This window comes from Lytechinus pictus, chromosome 1 (genome assembly GCF_037042905.1).
Source record: "Lytechinus pictus isolate F3 Inbred chromosome 1, Lp3.0, whole genome shotgun sequence".
NCBI classification, from domain to species: domain Eukaryota; kingdom Metazoa; phylum Echinodermata; class Echinoidea; order Temnopleuroida; family Toxopneustidae; genus Lytechinus; species Lytechinus pictus.
Window position 1 is genome coordinate 11,459,665 of NC_087245.1, and position 10,413 is coordinate 11,470,077.

Genomic DNA, 10,413 nt, shown 5'->3' on the forward strand with positions numbered 1-10,413 from the left:
TTAGTCTCCGGACTTTGAAACAGAGGGTCGTGACCGTGGGTTCAAATCCCAGCCATGGCGTAGTTTCCTTCAGCAAGAAATTTATCCACATTGTGCTGCACTCAACCCAGGTGAGGTGAATAGGTACCTGGCAGGAATTTATTCCTCGAAATGCCCTGATCGCTGGAAGGCTGCATGAACTACAGCCGGGGTAATAATATTCAAGTCATTTGGACGGGCATACAGTCTTTATTCATAATGTGATATGCGCTATATACAAGAACTGTCTATTATTATTTTAAATCCGACAACAATAATGCATATTTATTAAATTACAAATAAATGAGAAGTATAGAGGAAATATATAGTTGTAACTTAATTTCAATGGGAGGAATATGATGGGACCTATCATTCGTGAGCTTATCATGTACACTAAGAAAAAAAGAAGCACTTTCTTTTGATGGGTGCATTCTTGCACCTAAAGTGAAAAAAAAAGTTCCAAACGTGTATTATGTTCTTCTAGCTTTCTCCTGGAAATGACAGTTTGCTCCCTTTTGCGCTTGTTCCATCACAGATCCAGTTATCACGTCGGTCGGGCAATTCGAGAAAAGGTGAGGGCCACCTAAATTCCCGAATAGTCGGGTCCAGTTCACCCGACCACTTTAGAATTTTACTATAATTTTCACAAAATATCGGGTAAACTGGACCTGACCTTTTTGGGAAATAAGGATGCACTTTTCTCGAATGGTCGGGTAATTGGACTCTAACTTTTCGGAAATTTAGGGGCCTAGCTTTTCTCAAATCGTCCGGCTTCGTGAAAACCCGACCCGACGCGACAATACGATGTGATGACACAAGCCAGATTTTTGTTGAAGGTACATGTACTGCGTATGGTATACAACATAGGCAGCACGACCCCCTGGAAATCAGATTCGTATACGTTACAATGTGAACATTGAAATCACTAATTTTGCAGCGAATCACCCCCCCCCCCTTTTTTTTTTTTTTTGCTTGTTTTTTTCCAAACCCCTATTAAAAATCGTCCCAAGGGTCCTGGATGTACGACACGATTAGCACTAGTGATCATGACATTCAAATATGTTGTTCTTGACCAGTTTGGCTCAGCTTCGTTGATCCTTCTTTGATTTTCATGCTTTTACACGAGCTAATTTGCTTTAATGGTTTCATTGTCCTTTACCGCACAAGACTTCCTTTACTTAGGACTTCAGTAGGTAGTAGATAAATATTTTTGTTGTTATTAATTATCTTATTTAGACGATGGATAACACAATCTATAGCATAATCTCTATCAGTGGCGTACCGTGGGTCACGGCATTGGGGGGTACCAGCAAAAAAATTGAGTCACTTAGAGAGCGCGCAAAGCGCGCTCGGTTACCAGTTGACATAATAGAGACATTTTAAGGACAGTGCCATTAAACGGATATGTATCTCACTGATCACATAATGCGAAGCGCGAGCTGAAATTTTTTGAAAGTCAGACCTAAAAAGGGACATTATAAGCAAATTTTTGTAATCATAATAAGTACCTGTCTCGCTAAACAAACAATGCGAGCGCGAAGCGCGAGCTGAAATTTTTGTATATATTGAACCCCAAACAGGGACATTTTAAGGACTATATTCTAGGAATCTATTAAGAGTATACATATTTCACCATAGCCATCTAATGCGAGTGCCAAGCGCTTGCTGATTTTGTTAGAATAATATACATCTAAACACATGAAGCACTTGTAGTCATTGTAATCATGATTAACATACCCATCTCACTAATCAAATATTGCGAGCACGAAGCGCGAGCTGAAAATTTAGGAAATTCAGACCTAAAGAGGGACATTTTAAGGCTTCTTTGTAGGAATTCACGAAGATCATACGTTTTTCACAAACCAAATGATGCGAGCGCGAAGCGCGAGCTGAAATTTTTGTATATATTGACCCCCAAACTGGGATATATTAAGGACTATGTTTTTAAGGAATCCATTAAGAGTACACATATCTCACCATAGTCATCTAATGCGAGTGCCAAGCGCATGCTGATTTTGTTAGAATTACATCTAAACACATGACGCATTTTTTGTAGTAATTGTAATCATAATTATCATACGCATCTCACTAATCAAATATTGCGAGCGCGTAGCGCGAGCTGAAAATTTAGACCTGAAGAGGGGGCATTATAAGGCCTGCTTGTAGGAATTCACGAAGACCATGCGTATTTCACTAACCAAATGATGCGAGCGTGAAGCGCAAGCTGAAAATTTTTGACATTCAGATCAGAAAAAGGGACATTTTAAGGACGTTCCACAGTTAAAGTGAAATCCATGTCATTTTCACCAAACTTTGCACATAGATATTTTAGAACCTTAATATTCGAAATATGCAAAAATTAACATAGGTCCATGTGCTTGATTTTTTGCTATAGAGCTTCAAAGTTCACCCAAATTGATGTTATTAAGAATTGCGCATTCAAAAGAATTTGGCATTTTTAGACCGCCCAAGATTACTATAATGAGTTTAAACCTATATTACTCAGTCAAAATACATGAAAAAGTCATCAAATTTCGCAAGAGAGTTAATAATTGTATCGTTAGAATGGAGAATCTATTTATAATGCTATTTGTTTGCAATTTTAAGTTTAACAGCACTGTCAGTTCTTAAAAATGGCGTAAAAGATAACAAAATCCCAATCTAAAAAATGTAAAATTTAAGTAACAAACTACAAACGTACAATAAATGCTGCACTTTATTCAAAATCCATGTCATTTTCACAAAAATTTGCAGAGTTGTAGAGGAAGGTATACCTAAGAGGTACAAACATTAAAAAATAGGGGTTCATGTGCTTCTTTTTAAACTATCAGCATTTTTATTAGAGCAAATGTGCTTTTTAAAACACCAAAAATGCGCCGAATGCTTAGTATCTATGTGAAGAAAAAATCAAAACCACTCTACCATTTATTCAAACTGGGGTAATATTCGTGATTCTTGGCAGCACTGCAGAGTAAATTATTTTGAAATTGTAGAGAATATTTTTTTGAATGGTCCATGGAATAATTCCATTTTTAGCTTCATGAAATAACGCATTAGTCCAGGATAGTAGGGGTCGAACCTTGTTTTTTTATATATACAATGTTTTTGTATGGTTTCTTGTCAATTCGAGGGTGCTGATTCCGAATCTGAATGATGCCACTCGTGTAACCTTGAGCATTTTCTGCAAATTGGCAAAATCCAATATGGCCGCCAAAATATTCAAATTACCCATGAAAGTCATAAAATTGTCCACACATTGGCTTTAAAGTACATGCAATTGTGCTGCCGGAGTGAAATAATATCTGGAAAAATGATTTTTGTCAAAATATTTATTTTCTTGATATCAAAATGGCCGCCATCATAGACCCCTGTACAATATAAATGGGGAAAATTAATTTTTACAAAATTGAGCACTGAAATGCAAGTAATTATGATCTATGAGTGAAGCAATGTCTGTAAACATGATTGCTAACGATATATATCATTTGTTATGCCAGTTATGTGATAAATCCTGTATTTTGATATTCAAAATGGCCTTCAAAAGCCCTAACACTATTATGTACAATGTGAATGGTGACACACAAAAATCACAAGAGTGAGCACTAAAATGCATTTTGTTGAGATAAACGAGTGGAAAAACTGACTAAAAACATTATTGTTAACGAAATATATTATTAAACATGCCATGTATGTGATAAACCCTGTATTTTTATATTTAATATGACCGCCAAAGGCCCTAAAATCATGATCTACGATGTGAGAGAGGACAAAAACAATCACAAGGTGAGCACTAAAACGTATTTTTTGTGGTAAATTAGTGGAATACTGTCTTCAAATATAATTTGCAACGAAATATATTATTCGGGTTTCATATTTGTGTTAAATATTGTATTTTGACTTTCAAAATGGCCGCCAAAAGACATTGACTGTATTATGTACAATCGATCTGGGAAACCAATTTTCACATGAGTCAGCACCATAACATGCATATAATTGTGATTTAAGAGTAAAATATTGTCTGAAAACATAATTCCTAACAAGAAATATCATTCATTCTGCCAGGTAGGTGATAAATAATGTATTTTGAAAGTCAAAATGGCCGCTACAGGCCCTAACGGTAGGCCTAATATGTACTATGTGAATGGGAACATATAATTTTAACAGAATTTGGCTTTGCTTGACTAAATGGTGTTGCATGTATGAGTGAAATATCGTCTGAAAATATGATTTTGTAACCAAATAGATCATTTCTTATGTTATTTAGGTGATAAATGCTATATTCAAATTTCAAAATGGCTGCAATATGTTTCTTTGTGGAAATTATCTTTCCCCATTCAAATTTTACATATTAAGATAAGTGACTATGGCGGCCATTTTTCATTTTTAAAAGGCTGCATTCATCACCTTTATGACACAAGCTATGATATATTTCGTTAGAAATCATTGGGTTTAGACAATACTTAACACTTACATCAAAATTAAGCCATTTTCATAGTAAACATTTTGTCAAAATTATCTGCCCCCAGTTACAATGTACATACTACTTTGGGCTATGGCAGCAATTTTGAATTTCAAAGTAAGGTCTTTATTACCTTCTCAACCATTATGTGATGTATTTAGTCAGAAATCATGTTCAAGACCAAATTTTACCTATACATCACATAGTTACGTGCGTTTTTGGTTCTCATTCTGGTGATGATTAGTTTCCCTATACGCATGTTACAGAATTTGTAGGGGCTTGTGCGGCCGTTTTGAAAGTCAAAATACAGTATTTATCACCTATGGGAGAGGAAATGTTATATTTCATTAAAAAATCACGTTTTCAAACAATATTTTCCTTATACAACAGAATTATATGGATTTCATAGTCAGGCAAATCCTAATTCTTTCAAAAGTATTTGTCCCCATTTACATTGTAGATAATACTGTAAGGGCCCATAGGGGCCATTTTGAATTTTACAATACAGCATTTATCTCATGCATGAAAAATGAAATGATATGTTTCGCCAGAAATCATGTGTTTAGACAATATTTCACTCGTATAGATTACAATTACATTCATTTTATTGCTTTTACTCTTGTGAAAATTAGTTTCTTCATTCGCTTTGTTCATAATACAGATAGGGCCTATGGCAGCCATTTTGAATGTCAACATGCAGCATAATTACCGAAATTGCAAGGGAAATGATATGTTTCGTTATAAATCCTTGTTGTCAGACAGTGTTACACCAATATTTCGCAGTTATTGGCATTTTAAAGTCAAACAAATTCAAAGGTTACGAAAATTATTTGTCCCCTTTTATATATTGTTCACAGTATAAGGGGTCTATGACAGCCATTTTGAATATCATAATACAGCATTTATCACATTAGATAGTATACAAATGACCTAGTTTTGTTAATAGTCATGTTTTCAGACAGTAGTCCACTCGCAGGTCACAATCACATGCAATAATAGTGCTCTTGTTTGAAAAAATATTTTCCCCATTCATATTCTACATAATAAAGTATACAGCGGTTATGGCGGCCATTTTGAATATCAATAAAATAAATATTTTGTCAAATATCGCTTTTCCAATTGGTATTTCACTTCTGCACAACAACTACATGCATTTTATAGCTAATGTGTTGGCAATTTTATGATTTTCATGGGTAATTTGTATATTTTGGCGGCCATATTGGATTTTGCCAATTTGCGGAAAATGCTCAAGGTTACAAGAGTGGCATCATTCAGATTCGGAATCAGCACCCTCGAATTGACTAGAAACCATCAAAAAACATTGTATATCTAAAAAAACAAGGTTCGACACCTTGTCTATGGGGCCTATCCTGGACTACATCGGATCTGTAGTTAAAGTGCAGAAGATGAGAAAAATCAGCTCATACCCGCAGCTAATTAATCACCTGTTCATCCATTGTGACGTCAGCGCGCAGAGTGTAAACTATGCGCAGATCATAATGCGCACAAACATAAGGACTGATTTTAGGAATTCATGAAGAACAGACATATCTCACCAATCCACGAATGCGAACGTAAACACGGACAGGAAATGGTTTATATTAAGACCTTAAAATGGGGCAATCACTTTAAGAAGTCATGAAAGAGAAGCATATGTCACTACATAAACCAATAATTCGAAGTGCAAGGAAATATATTTGGTGTCTATTGACTTGAAAACGGGAGGTTTTAGTACAAGAGGATTATATATCTTGTTAAACAGACAATGCAAGCACCAGGAAAAATGAAGACATAGGCCCTGCCCAAATTATGTTTGATAAAGTTATGATTTTTTTAAATGTAATATAACATAACATAATTATAATATAATATTACATTATAATTAACAATATAATTTCTTCTTTCCCCACTACGTTTCTCTCCCTTTCTCTCTCTTTTTCTCCTTTTCCCCGTTTTTTTTTTTTTTTTTTTTTTTTTTTTTTGGGGGGCAGCCGATTGGGGGGCATGTGCCCCCCCCGTAGTTACGCCACTGATCTCTTTCACGAATTATAGTAGTCATGGTAGTTGTAATTCCACTGACATCTTTCCCGCCTAAAGTGATGTTTTTCATCCTTAAAACAAAACAAACAAACCTTGAGCTATATGAGGTCCTTTTCATGCGTCTTACTTTTGATTGTTCAATTTGCCTGCAGTGCATTTCACGGTTAGGCGTTTTATCATAGCATTATTTCTTCATCGGCCTAACAGTGCTATTTACGAATTAGGTGACAATGTACCGAGAAGACTTTTAAAATGAACTCAAATGGCAAATATTTTCGTCATTCAATTGATCAGAAACAAAATGAAACCGCACCCTTCTCACTCCTCTTTATGTAACATTCTTTTCTCTTTTGTCTCCTTTGATAGAAAGCTTTACGATAGAGGTTTACCCGCAAAAAAAGAGGAAGAGTAGACAGTAGAAAAGTGGAGAAACAAAGAGAGAGGGGGTGGGCGGGAAATATCAAAGAGAGAATGTTTTCACGAGCGATTGTGTTTAAATATTTTGTCCCTATTTGTATATTGTATGTTGCAATTTGATTTTTTTTTTTATAACAATAAGCATGTATATCCAGGTTCGGCAATTCACTTATAACTTACGTAAATCTATAATACCAGCAGGGAAATGGGAGGTTAGACTTCCTTGCACCAAGGGTCTGTGCCTGGTTGATCATGGCCCTGCATGGGATTTGAAGCGGGGGTGCTGGTAGGTATGTTGTACCCAGGGGCGGATCCAGGATTTTCCAAAGGGGGACATTTTTCCGACGAAAAATTTGACAAGCAAAAAAAAAGGGTCTTCACTATCAAGGGGGGGGGGGGCACACTTTTGTTTTAATGCCTTTTTACATTACAAATTTTAATTTTGCTTCTCAAAAGGGGGGTGCACGGGCCGACCGTGCCCACCCCCTGGATCCGCCAGTGGTTGTACCTTTCATGGTTGTACAACATATGCAGTACCCCCATTAAAATTAGTGGCGGGTTTATGTCCAATACGTCCAATGCAGGGGCGGAAATCTCTCCCAAAAGGTAGGGGGGACACAGGGGCGGATCCAGCCTTCGCCAATAGGAGGGGGGGGCGGAAATTTGTTTCAGCCATATTTTCCCCGATCGGCAGCTCGAAGATTATTTTTGTTTGTTTCTTTGAAGGAATAGTCCTCATTAGTCACTTCTTAGCTTTATTGTTATAAATTAATATATAATATCATAATCCTTATTTATATGATGCGAGCGCGAAGCGCGAGCTAATTTTTTGGAAATTTTGTGTATTTTTTCCTGAAATTTGAACATTCTGGGCAATGTTTGTTATCCTGAAAAAGATGTGTTTAATAATTACTACGAACGCAAAGCGCGAGCAGAAATGAACTGATGGAAAAGATACCTGTTAAAGTAGCATTTAACAATCAAATAATGCGAGCGCGAAGCGCAAGCTAATTTTTTTTTACATTTCACCCAAAGAATGGGAATTCTAAGCACATTTTGTAACTCAAGCAGAATAGGTATATAAGTAAACAATTGATGCGAGCGCGAAGCGCGAGCGGAAAATTTCGAGATTTAGTCCTTTATTTACTGAACGAGACACTATTCATGTTTTGTAAATCATGAAAAGGATGAGTATTAATAATGCGAGCGCAAAGCGCGAGCAGAAAATTTTTATATACGTTTTGAACTGGTTCCTGTTAAAAAGGTAACTAGTAAGGACTGCTTGCACTTAGCCATGAAGGCGTGACATATTTCAACAATCAAAAGATGCGAGCGCGAAGCGCAAGCTGAACAATTTTGAACTTTCTAAAGAAAGAATGGAAAATTTTGATTAATTTTTTTTAATCGTGTACAGGATAGCTATATAATTTAATAATTGATGCGAGCGCGAAGAGCGAGCAGAAGAAAAAAAAATCGAGATTTAGACCTAAAAATGGGCCACTCCGTTCATGTTTTGTAAATAATGAAAAGGATGAGTAATATGGGGTCTTCCTACATTAATAATGCGAGCACAAAGCGCGAGCAGAAAAATTTTGATATTGTGATCTGAAACTGGATAATGATTTAAATAGAGAACAAGTTGAGTATCTGAATAAACATGCGCGCGCGTGTTCCATATTTAGACCTAGAATCTAGGCATTCTAAATACATCTTTAATCATGAATATCATGAAACTTTGATATTCCGATCTGAAAAAAAGAGTCAATTTCAGCTTTATATTTCAAGCACTTTGTAGAAAAATTGTAAGGTGGATATGGATCGCACTTAAAAAAGAGCTGATATTTTCATTGTTATTACTCTGAGTTTTGACATAGGACCGGGACATCCTTACGACATGTCATCATATGAAAATGATGACTATTCCTCTTGCTAAGCGAGATGAAACAAAAGGGACAATTTGATTATCAAATTAATATCATATTTATTAATGCCTAATGAGGGCGCGAAATCTGATGATATTATGGCATAAAAACTGGACATTTCACTTTTGTAATTATGAATAGGATGCATCAGTTAAAGTATTTTTAACCATTAATGCGAGCGCAAATTGCGAGCTAAAATTTTTGATAAACTGTCACGAAAAGGGGTTTTTAAGTAGTTTGTTGTATAATCAATATTGAAACATATATAACTCGCCAATCAAAATGCAAGCGTGCAGCGCGCTAGCTGATACGTCTTAACAATCAGACCTGAAAAGGGATATTTTGAAAACTTTATGAAATACACGAAAATAATAGGTACCTGATAAATGAAAATTTGCGAGCGCACAGCGCAAGCAGCAAATGTTAATATTCAGACCATAAAACTGACATTTTTACAGAGCACTTTTTAAAAATCAATTTGTAAATCACACAAAATAATGAAAGTTCGATTTCCGAGGTGAAATATGTTTTGTATATTGACTTCCAAACTTGACATTCGAGCTCCATATTGAACAAGATATGTAAATCACCTAACAGGCAATGCGAGCGCGAAGCGCGAGCGAAAATTTTATATAGTGGCACGAAAGATTCTTTTTATTTTCCAAGTCTTCCCCTCATCTTATTTTATTTACTCGTCGTCCTTCTCTTCTTTATATAGTGGCACGAAAGATTCTTTTTATTTTCCAAGTCTTCCCCTCATCTTATTTTATTTACTCGTCGTCCTTCTCTTCTTTTTCTCCTCTCCTTTCCCTCCTTTATTCCTTCTTTCTTTCCCTTTTTACTTGCTCCGCCAAGAGGGGAGGTGGGGGGGGGGCGGGCCCCTCGGCCCCCTGGTCCGCCTACGGGGACAAGGGGCGGGAAAATTTGACAAGCAAAAAAAAGGTTATCATCCCAAAAGTAAGGTCATCTCGTCCCAACTTGTCCCAAAATACATGTTTTATTTAGATTTAGAATGATGTATTTCTTACCATCATAAAAGACCAAAAATAGTAGGGGGGACATTTGATATCGTGTCCCCCCTACTATTTTGAGTAGGGGGGACACGTCCCCCCTGTCCCCCCTGGGATTTCCGCCCATGGTCCAATGCAAGTTCGTCCAATGACCATGTCGTCTAATGCCGTTTGGTACATACGGTATTAGAGAAGCTGATTAAAATAATGTTTCCGATGGTGCATGGGAATTCACCCCCATTTTTTATAAGACTACTTGTGCTTTCTCATGTTAAGTCATATCGGTCACTTACTTAAATCTAACCATGTTAACCATGGATAATTGAAGTGGGAATGTTCTTCTCTAAGAATTGCAGAAATAAATTCCAATAGACCACAAACTTTACGCCTCCAATTTCTTGACGAACATGCAGTTAACTATTCTACATTTCACGTGATTCAAAATCGATCGATCCTCATCCATATACAGTTTCTGCAAAAACCATGCACTCTGGAGAACCGGAACGTCCAAATCATTAAGTCTGAAGATTTATGAGAAACTTCAGCA